The 16664-nt window shown below is 41.7% G+C and overlaps 1 protein-coding gene and 1 long non-coding RNA gene across 3 annotated transcripts in view; both read right to left on the bottom strand.

Moving 5' to 3' along the window:
• kat80 (katanin p80) overlaps nt 1–16664 on the bottom strand; it is a 36338-nt gene that overhangs the window by 11350 nt on the left and 8324 nt on the right. The gene's annotated exons all lie outside the window — the stretch shown is intronic.
• On the bottom strand, nt 677–12554 carry LOC111259371 (uncharacterized). 2 transcript variants are annotated; one of them, XR_002679603.2, is made up of 3 exons: nt 10697–12554; nt 8989–10015; nt 677–3121 (listed from the first exon to the last, which is right to left on the bottom strand). It is a non-coding gene; the product is annotated as an uncharacterized LOC111259371 (long non-coding RNA). The 2 variants fall into 2 exon arrangements; XR_015310571.1 differs by lacking the exon at nt 677–3121 and adding an exon at nt 5986–7473.

Raw genomic sequence — 16664 nt, 5'->3', positions numbered from 1 at the left:
TATACCCATGATATAAGGAAACAACCGTCTTGTTACGAATATCATCTCAGGCATACAAATGTATCATTCCCTTGAATAACAAGAGGATCGTACATTTATTTGTATGCCAGTACGTGCTTCTTGGATCCTATTATTTCATATCTGGCTTGTATTATATAATACGTTCTTATTAGCTTAACTGCCTGTCGATAGCGGCTTCATGTAGAACAAAAAGGCTACTATGTGAAACCGAGTGACCGATGAATATCAATTCAGAACTATGAGAAGAAGACATGGCCATTTTGACCAAAGTAATACAAATGAAAAAATTATTAAAAGCGTTCCATATGCGACCAGCTCAAGAATACAATAGCAGTTAGACAAATAGAAACTTGATTAGGCCCTATTAAATAATACGGTCCTCTCACTAGATGGAGCCAATCAAGAATAGTGCTAGTGGTCTCATTAAGCAAATCTAAATCTTTTGTAGACATGAACTGTTACTGAAGTGCACTTGAGTGCCTATGAGCGTGAGCTGCCGTCGTTTAAGCCATCCGTTTAACGAAGATTATCTTCATTGTCCGAAGACTGTTAAGGCCGTCAAAAAAGCACCAGCAACTGAGAAACAAATTATAAAGCTACAAAGCACCCTTTGCGCTGGATGGACTAATATATTACGATAATGATAACAACGGAATGAGCGGATATTTTTTCACACGGTTTGTTGTAAAAAACGCAGACTTTTTTCACAGTGTCGATCGTATACCAGTAAAGCTCTGTTCATCGAAATGTAATTTCTATTAATCTTTCGACGACAAACAAGGCATTTCTCCCATACGAGTCATCGCCATATTCGAAAACGTTCTGGCATACACCTGTACATAAGCGCAAAAATGTTATTATATCTAGTTGCAAGCCTTCTGTTGGCCTGGTTTGCTGAAGCACATTGTTTTTAGTTGTTTTCCTGTTCCACTCCACGAAGTATGCACTTCGCTATCACGGCCATTTCCTATCCCACTCCACAGGTTGTTTGTCTATTTTATTGCCATCTGTCTTCTGGCCTCCCTTACATGATTACTCCATGTCTTCTAAGTCGTCTTCTAACATCCGAACCTTGGCTAGTGGAAGGTTTATATGTTCTCGTCTTGTTTTTATTGTCCCACGGTAGTTTTGTCCCTATAAATTATTTTGACGCCGCGGTGCAGCCATCGGACTCGGCTAAGCTGGCAAACATAGCTACTAGATTAGATTTATTCAAAATAAAAAAGAAAAGAAGATCATCAGCGATTGGTCGACTAAGATTTGCCGGCCGCTATATACTATTTCTATGCTTATCACTACCGTTACAGACTTGGTAAGTCCCGCAAACGGAGGACTACTATTACAATCGCTAGCAACAGCGCGGTCCACTCTCACTTGCCCCCTCCGCTAGTTATGACCACTCACTGCCTGCTACTCGGCCAGTTTAAAACTGTGGCCTGCTTGCTTGCCTGCACCAACAGCAGTAGCGGCAGTGTTGCAATAAAGTAGAAATGGTTGCCGCGAACGCTATTTCGACGACGGAGACGGAGCCTCCCCGAATGGCCAGAAATGAGCTCGGCGCTACGTTGTTGCATGATGATTGCTGATGACTGCAACAAATGCACAAAGATGGTTTTGGTTTATATCTCTGAATCGCTGCAGTTTTGTTCCGCTAGCGGAGCAAAAAAGAATAGAACACAGAAAGGTGGATGAGCAGCGGCCTGAGGGAGGGCCTGAAAATGTCCATCGACAATGGTGATGATGCGGTGACAAAAAAGAAGACACAAGCAGCGACCGACGACCGGTGACCATCGGTGCCAAACGAGAAGATGATAAAGGGAAAAATGATAACAATAAAATGAAATCAACTACTAACGTATCTCAACAACTTCAACCTAAACAACCTGACCATTATTATTATTGTTATCGTAGACCTCATTTTTACGGTAAAAGATAGTACAATAAATGAAAGTACATTACTCATCTTCATTTTTGCTACCTATTACAACTTTCTATGGTTATCGTTATCATTATGATTACCACTATTTATATAGAGTTACCCAGTGAGTGCTGCATTGCTGCATCTTGCAACCATGAAACGTATCCCGACCAACATCAGCGGACAGATAACACGTAACCGTTTGTCAAAAATCTAATAATAGTAAATCGCCAGTGAATTTATACATTGTGTTAGTTAGATGAACATATTATATACATATTTTTATTTACTGTAAAATATGTACAGTGCTAGGTACAATGCCAGCCATCGAAATTTGCCGTCCTATTATCACAATTAATAATAGACAATCATCGGCAAAATGTTCGAAAGACACGATATGACTAGAGCTTTGCGCTGGCCTATACATTCTGCACACGTATTCTGAGGTTGTCCACCTCCCAATGGAGTCTCTGCGTTTAGGCCATTTTATAAATACATAGCTGGCGTGCACTGAACGAATTTGAATGTCGTCTTCTTTCTCAGTCTCAGTCGTACTTCGAAGTACAGGGTTCTACAATCATTTAAAACGTCACCGGTCCATTACAATATCTCGTCGTCGTTGGTACTTAATCGCTGAGACTAGCAAGGCTTGGTCAAGGCGAAATGCTAACATCAGCAAACAAAGGTACAATTTGCAGCTTAACAAACTAACTCGTCTATACGATGTGGTGATGGAAGTAGAGTCATTTCATTAGTCGAACCCGGGAACTTCCTTTAGATATATGTATATATGTTAATTATTATAACTTTATATTAATAATCTGGTACACCAATGCTTATTCAACCCTGTAGTGGCAAGCGCATCCTCAATGCTCGTGTGATGATACAACAGTGCTGAAAAAGATATCTATTTTTTATGCTGGAACAGGAACGAGAAAAGTAAGACGATCCGGCAGACAAGCTAGTGGTGATGCACGTCCGGCACGCGAACATGCGAGTGCAACAGAAAATCTATGGCCAGCTATTGGCTGTCGTTCGATTGTCCATAAAAGCTATTGATGTCAACGCACATAGCGGTTTCGGACGTGAACGTTTCGAACAACTTGGTTAGTCACACGCAAACGCATTACGCAAGATGGGCCCTCCTTCCCAAAACGACTATCGGCTCGTTCGTAATGATTGCTGAAAGTCAGAGGCGCACTCGATTAGACTCGGCCTTTGCCGCTTTGTCTGCCTGTTGTGGTCTGTTTCTTGTAAGGGATAATGGCCATACTATGACGCATCTGAAAGCTAAATGATGAACATGGATCAAACGTTCAGCTTCGAATTGCTTCTTTGCCAGAAAAGTAAAAAAGCGAAGAGTAGAAGTGGACGAAGGGGAGAAAGCATCCACATCAGCATCAAAGTAATAGCGATTACATCGATGTGCTTCGATTTTTCAAAGACTTGAATAAGGCAAAACGGATGGCTTTGGTCTATTGCCACCGCATCAGTGGCAAGCAAACTAACATACATTACAGACGCCATGGCTTTGACGGGCGTCTCTGGACGACAACTTCCATTAAATGGGCTTGCTCATGTGAAACGTGTTCTGTATTACCACGATGTCGATCAATTGTGTGCTATTAACCACTATAGTGTACGATTGATTTGCACGCGTGCTAATTTCCAACGGCACAGATAATATCTGTGTCGGAACACAACAACAATACCACGTGTGATACCCTATCTTCTATGCATGGCATAGTGTAGATGTGGAAATAACTTTCGGCGTTGTAAAACATATAGCACTGTGTATGAGCCTTGTTAGTATAGCTTGACTGTTAACATCTGTCGACGTTTCTTGTCATTGGAACAGCAACGGGACGCAAGCCATTAAGTGCTGAAGCCGAACGTTTATGTGTCAAACGGCCTAAATCCGTCGTAGAAGCATTATCTAACGATCCCCTGTCGTCTTCTTCCTTCTACCTAATTTTTCTTATCGGACACGTCATATCCGCAACTATACGCACACCACATATATACTACAATAGCAATAATAATTGCAAATCAATAGATTGCGCCGTAATTTACCAATTCAACTCTGTATGCAATGCTTTTCCCCTATGTAACTGATACTAGATCTTCTGCTGTTCCCATAATTTACCTTAAAAAATCTAGACAAGGATTAATAAGGCGGCCGTAACAGTTAAGGAAGCAAATACAATAGAAGGTTCTGTAGCACGAGAAGGCCTGTCTGAAGTCACAGTAAAGTCAGGATATATCATTTCCCGAATTCATGGTGTCTGTCGCAGCGACACAGGCTTCGTGAGAAGAACGTGGCCATTCCAGCTATAGTACTTACGTGGTCGTTGTTAATATCCGGATTGTATCTTTTTTTTTCGAAATCTGCAATTACCAACGATTTTTACTGACGGACAGTCTTGACACCGCTTATCGCACGTCCAAGGAATGACATCACCAAATGACTTGCGGCGCTACCGACCAGCGCTACTGCGTACCCTGTATGCTCTCAGCTTTCTTCGCGCACTTACACGCGTCTCGCTGGATATGTGGATAACGTGCTTTATCTATATGCTTATACGGTAATATCATGAATAGTAAACTTCCTTAAAATGAAACAGTAATCACAGATACAATCTGGTCTACGTGCAAGTACGAAAATGTCAACGAATATGCTTTAATGGACATAGTGAAGAAGCGTAATTTAATCATATCGTCTTGCCATTGGTATTAAGCTGTGATATACGTATGTGTTGCAGTTAATTATTTCATTGATATTATACGCAAAAATCCAATGACGAAAGAAACGGCAAATCCGTTAAAATATATCTAATTTTTATAAAGGTTGTATCATCGACTGTGGTCGGGCTTGTCGATATTCGACTATAAAGAGTTTCGCTGTTACTCGGAACGAATGATGATTACTCAGAGTGACTGAATCCAGAAGAGCTTTCCAAGGAAGTCCTGTGGAATAAAACTAAAAAAGACACTTACATAATTTCGATTTGTTTCGATTGACACATTATTATTTCTGCTTTTTGCTATTATAGAAAGCAGCGTAATGCATCGTATTATTATTATTATCAACACCACCGTCAACAGGGTTGTTATCATCAATGCCAATTCATAGCAAAGTTGCTATCCTTTGGGACATATTCAGAGCTATGAGCTATGGCAAAGGAGTCTTCAAAACAGGGGTAGTCGATTCCTCTTTTAAATTGTATATTTGCGTAATGGCCCCTCCGAGACGCTGCCTTACCCAGCGGGCACCAACATTTCCGCAGTTTATAGCAGATTATAGCAAAATGTCACCTAAAAATCCGAGTTTTATACTTAACTTCAACGACGCTTCGAGGAAATGACAACGCGCATGGGTTGGAAAGCTAAGATTTGAAGGTTCAGATATGAACTAAGACTATATAATGATAGCTACTTGCAGTAAAGTCGAATATTCCAAATAATAATATCAAATAGACCCCCAGCAACGGGACACAGCCGCGCAGTTAAACGACTGTAACCCAAAGCGGTGTCAGAGTTCATATCCTGTAAAAATCTCGTAGTTAACGCCGAACGCTGTCATGTTCAAAAGCACCTGTAACATAAGGGAGTGGATGAAAACGAAGAGGATCCAGAGCTTAATACCACCATTATCAACAGCACTAGCAACAGTATCGTTACATCGGACCAGGTCAACAAAAATTAAAGTCGACATTTTTTTGTCGGAACAAACCTTTGCCATTATAGACCACACGCGCTGCTGGTGCCTTTCTGGTGCTTGCCATGTTGTTGCTCCATGCTTTGGTGTTGTCCATACCTGCTCAACGCTGATCATCCTTACAACGAATAAAGGAGGGCGGGTGGGCAAGCAAGCACGTATACCGAAGTACAGACGGAAAATAATCCGCTTGCTACATAATACCTACCACTATGACCGCCATAAGAACGACAATTGTTAACGAGCTACAAGACATTTGAAAACGCAGTAGGAAATCAAAATTGCTAATACTAGAGTAAGCCTTTTGCACACAATTATAGAGGAGGGCTCAGCGGCAAAACAAAATACTAGCCGTTTTATTACATATGGGGCAAAAAGTTCGGTCTGATGCACTATTCACTGGACATACAAACGCGTCGACCACTTTTCGTTAAACCGTTATAATAATAATAACATAAAAAATGACAAATGTCTTCCGCCTCGTTTTGACAAGGCGTCGCGTGCACGGTTTAGATCCTCCGCAGGAACGATGGTGGAAGTTACAATGCCAAAGACAATGGTAGCGGTAACATCTCCCTCAATGATGTTTTGACAAAGCCAAATTGCCGATAATGGTACGCACTCACAGAATAGATTCTAATGCTCATGCCGCTATTACTACGCATTAATCTACTCTTTTCATGATTCTCGTTGGTATTTTTTTCTAATATAATGGTTTCCGCTTTCGAACAGTGATTCCAACAAGGAGTCGATGAACTGCACACGAATATACACGCGAAGGAGAAGCTGACACGGAAAACAAAGCCAACGATATATGTCATTGCACAACATATTTATGCTGTCTTTTTTGGTCGTTATTCCTCTTTTAATATATTTGTTTCGTCTGTAAAGCTTGCTATAATTATCTACAGGTACCGGACAACATAATTGCAACTGCTTCTATGCACAGAAGACATGTGGTTCTTGTCGCGAATCTGATAACCCACATTTATGTTGTGGCACTATTTGGAAGACGCTGAGTAGATGATACCACTAGGCTAATTTGATTTAACCTAGCCCTGTGCTGTAGGACAGCCTGTGCCAGTTGGTAAATAAAAGTTGTAAATGTATAGTATATGCAGTGTGGCCCGCGCTAAACCTCGTTTCAAAAACGTATAAGTATTATCCATCTAAACGTTTTTGTTTTTCTAAACATTTGATTTTTATTTCATATGAACAGTGGCTATCTTCTATTCATTATTATATCGACATTTTTTCATTTATAGGACCATTTGGTAATAAACACACCAGACATATGTATACTACATATAATAGCGTTGATGGAACTGTGACTCATAATGGCAGTCATGAAATGGTCTTCACAGATTTGTCACGTCACTGGTACCCATTTTCGTATCGATGTTTACAATTCGTCAGAATGTGACAATTGTACTACGTAGAAGAAAAGACGCAACGAGATTTGCTCTGCGTTCAATTTGATGCAAAGCCTCGCATATTACCCATGCCAAGTCTTCGCTAAGGGAAAACAATGCGTCGAGGAAACCGAAGTCTTCCATTTTCCCTCACATTGCGCCTGCGCGTTACCTGCACACAAGCAGGACATCTTCGCAGTTCTACGTTTAAAGAACGGTTTAATTTCCTCGCCATTGGGCAAATATTGCTTAACCAACAATATTATTAAAACTCAAGCTTGTCGAACCTTGGTTCCTTTGACAAAGTGACTAATTGTTGTTGCGTCGCCTGCTGGTTGTTACCTCCCTGAAGCCCTCCCTTATCCGCTTGAACAAGCGTCATTCAATCAATTCAGCAGCGGTGACTGTAAGTGGCCGACGCCAGCCAGCAAAACAGACAGCTTCTCTTAGGCTTTACTTAATCTTAACGCTCTCGTGGCTGGAAAGCCATAACAACATCAATAACCGCCGCGACGACATTACGGCAAGAGAAACGACATACAAAAACAACATCAGCGGTTCAGTTGTCTGTCAACATCAACATCATGATCATTGCGCACACCATCTACGGGTGATAATAACGGTGTTGTTGTCTGATCTATTTATCTGATATAAGAGTCATACGTGTGGACCAGCCAAGCGTGAGCAGTACGAAGGCAACCGATCAACACACAGCTAGCTATGCGAGCTCAAACGTTTTGCACACATCTGTCAAAAACACATACACATCTAAAAATGCACATTCACATGAACGGATAGAGCTGTCATCATGATTTATGACAATAATTGATACGATTGACACGGAAATAGCTACGCCAACCGTCGCGTTTGTTCAAGTCACTGCCATAGACGGCAACGCTCTTCGACGTCTGCCCACATAAAAGTCGTCTAGAAGCAGACAGGTAAAAATTAAACATATCCAAAAGCGGATACTACACCAAATAGCGTCCAATAGCGTCCACTCCGACACAAGGGGCGCGCATAGCAAAACTACACGCATACACGAAGCTCGTCCCCGAAAAAAGCAGCAGCGATGAACAGAGCGCCGTCGAGCACTCGTAGCTACTCCAACATCCCGGGCCCTTTATCTTGTCATCATTAGCCCTCAGCGAGGGGCTTATGTCTAAGTTTGCTCATGTTGCTGGACACGTCTTTATCAGTGTGTCACTTGAGGCCGGTAGATATTATCCACTCCTGATTTCCTTGATTTGATTATAAATATGTGTCATTGTGTTGATCAAAGTCGAACTTATAAGCACTTATGTAACTTATAAGCAACAATGTCTCACGTTACATTATCCACAGACAGGTCCCCTGATAACGTCGGAAAAATCCTTGCAGATTATATGAAGCGAAATCCAAACTGACCATTTCCAATCATGTTTAGTAGCATTGTACACATGCGCCATTATTACGTATATGATTGTAAGTGATGCCGTTTCGGGAAGAATCCTGTTCCACTATATTCTGTAAACTGTACCTTGATTCTACAAGCCAGTTAACATGGCTTTCTGGGCGGCTTCGACCATGCTCACACCACTTAACCGAGCTTGGCGTAATCAACAGTAGGATTTCACGGATGCAGTCTTCCAATTTTAACAGAAGATACCATTACAGCTGTGAGTCGTCGTGTATATGCGAGCATGCCTGATTGTGGCTCCGTGTCAAACATAGTTTACATATGAGGCCAACTATAGAAGATGCACACGAAAATGCTAGCTATTCGACTACTCCAATTTCCACAATCTTCACGTCATACATTTACGAAAGAAAAAAGTTTAGTCCATGTTGTACACTAGCAAATGAGATAAAATATCAAAACTACGATTGTTTTTGTTTACCAAATCAATTTTGTCGTGGTAAGGAGGTTTCTGTTTTACCTTTCCAGAAGAAGCGCCGCCTTGGCAGTAGCATTCGATGACGCACAAATACACCGCGCAGTCAGGGACTGTGCAGACCTCAAATGTATTTTCCGCAACAACTTACGCAAGTACGCATTTCACTCACAAAACTATTTCTACTTTCGCACTTCGACACGCGGCAATCGTGAATACTTTGCAATATACACACAGTCTATTAACTTGTTTTGGGCCGAATGGCTTGATTTTAAATTCGATTTTCGTACAGTATGACAGAAAGGCATCATATGATGCCTACTGAATAGGCTTCGTTGGCATCCAAGAGAAAGTTCCAACCGTATCCTGGCGAAGAGGTTCATTACAATATTGAAATCACTTGTCGCAAAACGGCATTATAGAGAGGACCGGCCAAACAGAGGATAGCTTGTGCACAGCATTTTTTTTCGATAGGCCATTCGACTTCGCCTCTATTTTTCGTACCTTTAGTTATTAAAGTAATACGTATTATTCAGAAACTAAACGTACTGTTTGGCATACCCCACCGTTTGCATTTTCTTTTGTTAACTCTGCACTCGCTCTTTTGGTACGTAATCGAAACGCGATCATTTCATGCAACAAATTCATATTATTTGTACTGCTATCGTGTTTATGCCATCAAACGAAATGTGGCGGCTTGCCACCGTTCGCTTCTCTTAGAGCCTTTGCAGTGAGGTAACTAGGTCCCGTCGTCGTCGTCTTCGTCATCGCCGCATAAAATATCAGCAATACGGTATCACCTCGTCCGCACGCTTAAATCGAATACTCCAGCAGCAGCGGCAGAAGCCATCAAAGCCCGTGGAAAGCTGTTTCGAGTCGAAGAGCATCGTTTTCAATTTCAATCGCTGCTTCTGTAGCGCCGTTTAAGGCAGTGTTAGCGGGCTTCTCGCTGTCCACATTCATTTCCGCCGCCTTTTACAGTGGTAAGTGACGGAGCCAGATGGAGCAGTGAAATTTCAACAATTGCAGCCATTTTTGTTTTCGGTAACGGGTCTTGCAGTCGCTTCGGAGCCTGAAACAGTAGTCGTTTGCTGTCAAACGCGGACCAACTATTTTGCGGACCAGTCGGCTAACAACTGACTGACCGACCGACCGACCGACCGACTGACAGACAGACTTATAGACCAATCAGGTAAAACAGCAACCATCTATTCCTTCGTTCATGGTTACCTCTGCTATTCTGGCTACCATCACTGTGCTAGTGGAAACGCTAATCTTGAGGAGCATGTTTGTTGCTTATTTGACTGCTAAGCGACTAGGTAGGGACCATGGTGTCCAGAGTTGTCCTGGAAGAAGTAATGCTAGTATTGGCAATGTCGTCGCTTATGCAATCTGCTTCAGTGAAGGTGGTCACAGCCCCAGTGCTGCACGTACGCAGTGATGGAGACACCGATAAACGAGCGAATGAACGGATGGATGGATGAACGTGCGGGCGGGCGGTCAATCGATGAGCCATCCAGTCAATCAATATTTTGATACCTAGACCACTGAATCTATTACCTCATCACCCTACTATCCAGTTCAGCCTTCATTCAGTACCCATCACCCTTCTATATCTATAATATGTAAAATACGTATGAAGTCATTCTGAGCGTTCGGCGATCGCCGGTATTACTACTACTCTCAGTGCTGCCGATAGTACCAGTGAAAATGGTAATGCCATTTTTTAGTTTTCACAAACGTCGCTGCTCACCTGTCGCCTGGAGACTTTTCGCCGGCCCAACAACAATCTACACAAAAGTAACGTTTCGCCTATCGAGCCAAGCGACCACCACCATCACCGCCGCCGTTAATACCAGTACCTTTTCCTGCAGGTTTACGGTGAACTGTTCAAACTGCCGCTGACGCTTGGCGTTAGTTACTGCCACTACTGCATCGGCAGCTCGGTTACTCTCGTCAACTTTCTCAACGACATGAAGCATTTGTCCATCTAATGTTTGCTCCGTCCTCTACTCCCTGTGCCCATCCCCAGCACTAGGGGCTTATGGCAATCACAGCTGCAGCGGCAGCAGTCCCCAATTCGCCCAAATAGGAAGAACTTGATGAGATCTTTTCTACCTCCCTTGAGCCTTTTCGCATCGTTCAAGCTACCAAGATTTTCCTGTCTCGTCTGTTGATCTTGGGGACTCATGAAACTCTCCGACACGTACGTATACTCGTTGCTTCATTATTTCTCGCGTTCGCACCAGTCGTTCAAACGGCCACGGCAATGGCAATGTGTCGCGTCGCTCGTATCGCATAAGCAGGACGAGATCGGCCGGCGTGACGATATCATACAGTGGATAAAAAATGTAAACTGTTACTAACATGAAATATGAAAAAGAAGATACATGCGTTATTTCGTCTTCGACTAAAAGCGATAACAGAAGCCAGACTAGCTTCCGTCACTGTCACTGCCGCCACCGCCGCCGCCGTAACCGCCACCACAGCAGCAGAAATAACGATAACCGCATTCATCTGATCTGTTAACTGGTCACTTATAAAGCCTACGTAACCGAAGAATACACGCTTTGTGCCAGTTCAGATCACATAGGACGATCGAAGCAAAAAACGTACACAACGAGAATTCATATACGTCAGAACGCTGGTTTGGTCGTGACAAACAACAGCGCACCAAACGCTGGTGATAACAACACTGATGACGACGGTGAACTGACCACAGAAGCGGTTTCTGTTTACAGGACAATCCGCAGCGGAACTGACATCTGCTATAGCACGGAGCAGAATTTGTCAGTACGTCCCTCGCTCAGTGCAGTCAGTCAACGTCAATCAAGTTAAACGTTTCAGAGATGATAACGATGATTTTCAGAATAGCACATTGGGAAAGATTCGGCATTCCCATCCTCTTAGTTCGATTTGTTGCTTAAAAAGCCACAATAACTTCAATGACAGCCTTAATACCTGGTCCGATCGAACGACAAATCTTACCCCACAAATATCATCTGCAGCGAAAGTTCCGCTACGGCATACAGAACAAAGACTGCAAACGAAGACCTCAAAAATCGCAAGCAACGTAACATCAATGATAGAAACAACTACAATCAGGGACTAAACAAAAGGGTATTGGCTACGTTTCATGATGCACAAACGCTGGCACTAAGTACAAAGTTATAGGGTAAAGATGTCGTGAATAACGGCCGCACGAGGGGGCTTGCAAACGGGTCCACAAATAAAATGATAGACACAGCAGATGAGGCAGAGTAATGCTGAATAGGAAAGTGAAGTCTAGAGTTATTTTTTAGCCGAAAACAATCTAATTAACCACCAAATCCTATGCTATGATATATACGTTAAGTACAATCATATCGCTTGTAATTGCCACAACCTCTTTCTACGCGTACCCATCATGTGTCCCTACTTCGACACAGCATATTCGACACAAATGTTATGGGGATAATGGAATCACAGTACCATCGTATAGCGAGTCGTACTATAGACAATAGATCACAAAAGGATAATGAAACAAAGCAGGTCCGCAGAGTCAGTGTGCGTGGAGAGTAAGCGTGTTTAGCAACGGCTAGCGCTTCCGGGTGGTACATACGCAACACACCGAGAACAATCACCTCATAGCTGTGGGAACGAGGCCCAAATGTGGGGCATCCAGTTGAATTCTTTTAATGGCCTCACTAGCCATACGACTAAGCCTCACTGTACACTCAGAGTACGGGATTCTGCGAGGGTATTGCTGACTCACTGCTTCGGCTACGAGTGGTAACAGCAGCGGTTTGTGTGGGACGGCGTTGAAACGCATCAACTGTTTTTTAATGCAGATCAGGTTTCGATAGAGATGTGCTCTCGCTTACGAACGCACAATGCCAGACATACAAAGACTGCTGGTGGACGAAGTATAGACATGTACCATATAAAGTATCGCTTTCTTGTGCATGTGTACTTGACCAAGATTTACTCTGGGATGAGAGCACTTGACAAGTGTATTAACTGGAATACGATGAAGGCAATTCTCCTTACTGAGATGTTAAGACACAAGCAATCGTACGCGGAACACGATAAAGTTGAGATTGCGTCTGGCGCACTACCACGTCTAAATAAAAAGTTCTGAGTTTCACGTTTGAAACTGCTGTTGTGCACAAAATTTACTATCGGCACGACACGAAGTGTGCCGATGTCCAGTGTCGAATTTAGCCCACCTGACGTGTCCCTAATTTGATAGGCAATCACATTGCCACTGTACACTACGTACTAGCGTACGGTCTAGTACATCTAGGCAATGATAAACACTCCATTATTTACAAAAAAAATTATAGTTGTGGCGCCACACATAGCCAAGTTGTGTAGCATATTGAACTAACCTAACCTAACCTCGACTAATACGATGGCTGGCTATTACTGATAGTTTGAATGTTTGCATAATCATTTGTTTATTGTAGGGTGACATTACTCGAATGCATACAGACAGGTAAGAGCTATTCAGACTAACATAATCGAAACCTTGACCGACAATGAACAGATGTATCATTTCAGCAACCTAGCGGCAGCAGCGGCAGGGCTAAATTGACGACCATTAATTTTGTCAATCATATAAACTCTCAGCTATCAAGTGAGTGACACTCTTTGCTTCGTAGTGCCTTTAACGTATTGTTACCGAAAAGCGTTATCAGCTGAATCGACTGCCTCCGATGGAGAATGAACATCAACAAGCAATACGGTGCAGTAACGCTATCCATCTACGAAGACAAGACTCGATATCGTCAGCGCTATATTGGCAACAGTGTTCAACGAAGCATCTCAAGTCACACATAATCAATGTCTAATTTGAGATATAAAAACTCATATATCAGGGTTGGAAAATCACTGTGAAACAGAACCTTGCTTTTGCTATAATTGCTGCTACTATTGGCCTGTTTACTTTTGATATTCTGTCTGTTTGGGCAAACCAATAGAAAAGCAGCTTTAACCGCATTGTAGCTTTTCATTCGTATTGATCAGATCAAATATATGGAACATGTAATTCTTTGTTTAGCTTGATCCGATTAAGATTAGTGGATGTTAAGGAGACGGGTGTAAAGTTTAGAATATCAGAGTTACCTCCAAAACATCGGCACCCTACATCATCAATGGTCATATCGGAAAAACACGCAAAAACTTCCGTACGGGTCAGCATGAAACAAAGGAAATAACACCGTAACGGTAGTCCGTCGTGCAGCGTCAAATGGTAAACGCTAGCTACTCCTCTTCGTCGATCTGGATTACCATGTCGATTCTTAACTTGTCTTCGATAGGTTTTTCAGTGTATCAGCTTTTTGTTTTTTGCCTCCCATCATCTTAGATGAAAGCAGGAATTACTTTATGCTCAGCTTGCTATTGCTACCGCTCAAAAAGACGAAGACGGTCTGGCCACTGCTGCATGATAGCGCAGTTCCGCAGCTCCAAATGATGCTAGCTTTGCTATCTTATGTTAACAACGCGATCGCCAAACACTTGCTCTTGCATAACTGCCTAACGTATTCTATATGAAAAATGATGAAGTACAGAACCGCCGACAATGAACGAGAAGCCAGTATAAGCGAAAGTAAAGCAAACTGTGCTTACTGAAGACGTCTTAAAAATTTATTTCTGTCGACTTGAGTCGTGGCCGACTACTTATGTACTTAGGCTCATTGAACATGACACCCAAGAGCAACGATGCCGACGACAAAATAATAACCGCATAAACAGTAAGACAACGGTGATAGCGAAGCGTAAACCTTGTCGATTCCCTATTTCACTTCGAATAAACCTACAGAAAGGTTAAAAGGCATTTACTGCTGCCATTATTAATACGTCACACATGAAGACACGTGGCAAGAAGAATCAATATAGTCAAACAATTACATGATCGCCTTACGCCTTAGCTATTACGCTAATGAAGGCGCCAGCAGTCCACGCTAGGATCCTAGCGTCGACTAATACCGTTAAAATAACAAACAAAGTAAAACCGACGATACAACAACAACAACAACAACAACAAAAAGGACGATGACGCTAAAAGCAACAACATGCCAGATGTATTTAATGGTTTGAGAAAAAGTTACAAAACATATAAACTGAACTTCATTGTAATAAATTAGCACATCTTATGTCCTAACTTTAGTGTATATACTATTATGCATATTATGCTCGGTACATAGAAAATTCGGCATATCTTCTCGATAATTGTTACGTTAACAGTTCCCTTTATATATGCATTCTATCCAAATGCCTATATTATCAGTCTATAAAAACCAGCCGAAAACGGGACAAAATGCTGGATAACTCTTGTAAAACGGTAAAGGAGCAAAGTGACCAATATTTAACGCTTCTTGGCTGCTGTACGAATCATCAAAAGGAAGGAGTCACCGTAGTCGAATCAGCTGTTGGAAAGAGGCAAATGAATCACACACAGTTATCAGATGTATGTATGTGGATACAGGCAGGGAGACAAATACAAACAAGCAAAGTGACGCTCGTGGCCGAACAGCCCCTGTTTCGTTCACGGAATAGAAAAACAGTTATGATTCTACTTTTGGCACTTCGGTCATTTTTATCATATACTATTATTACTATACATTTTAAGCTTTCATGCGAACTCCGCTGTTTCCATTAGTATGCAGTGCTATAGAAAACACCCTGTTTTAGTTGCAACTAAAACGAACTTCAACATCATAAGAAAGCATATGTGCTATTATATATATATGGGCTCGACTTGCCCATATGCAAACCATGGGGTCTCGAGGGCTCGGACAGATATAGCTTCCTATTAAGGAATTATTGAGAACATACATTAGCCCCGAAGTAAACACGATATCAGTGAACAGCTGGTTCCCGATGATATTACGTTTAATATTAATAAGCAAAGCTATTACGTGTGAAGCATACTCAGTCCGATTAGCTTCAACCGCATTAAATTATTGAATATCAAATTCATGATAGGTTATAAGGTGTATAGCCAGTACCTTAGCCTATCAGCTATTGTGTGTGTTTTAAGAGCCTGATTTGTGACAGATGTTTATTAGCTAAACAATATCGACTTAGCTTTTTTTAAAGGTGAAGGTCGATATTACGTTTTTTATTAATAACCAACACTGCAAATTTTAAACCTTGTAAAATATATATACATATATAGATCAAAAGGATGCTTACGGAAGGAAGCGACTTCTGAATTAAGCGTTTCTTCTTTCTTTGAAATTAGTAACGTTTGTTTGTGTTACGCTGATATTTTCGTCTATTTTTCTATACATTTCATGTACTAGTAATATTACAATATGCAAGATACGAAGTTTTAAACGATAATATATTTGTATTAAGTAATTCGTTTCGTAATACCAAATGAAAAGAAAAAACAGTTTGACGTTAGTAGGTTTGAAGACCGCTGTTTCTATATTAAATAGACATTTCTGCACTTAAAGTTGTTCAGCTTAACCTTATAAGGATACTTAGCTCTGTTACTGCGTAGTGAATTATACTGATATTGCTGCAGGAGCTGGAACAGCCAGAACATCCCGACAACAACATTTTAGATGCATCCGCGAATCTTTAACTTTGCCGCAGTCAAAGCTGAGAGCAATATAAACCCATCAATTCAAATCATTACTGAACTTTTGAGTAAACGTAGACCGAACGGTAGATGGTACGTAGACACTTTTTGTATATTGTATACATCGAGGCATCGCACGAAGTAAATA

Source organism: Varroa jacobsoni, unplaced genomic scaffold, assembly GCF_002532875.2.
Source record: "Varroa jacobsoni isolate VJ856 unplaced genomic scaffold, vjacob_1.0 scaffold_326, whole genome shotgun sequence".
Lineage (NCBI taxonomy): Eukaryota > Metazoa > Arthropoda > Arachnida > Mesostigmata > Varroidae > Varroa > Varroa jacobsoni.
The sequence above is the reverse complement of the archived record's forward strand: the minus strand, read 5'-3'. Positions and strand labels throughout refer to the sequence as shown.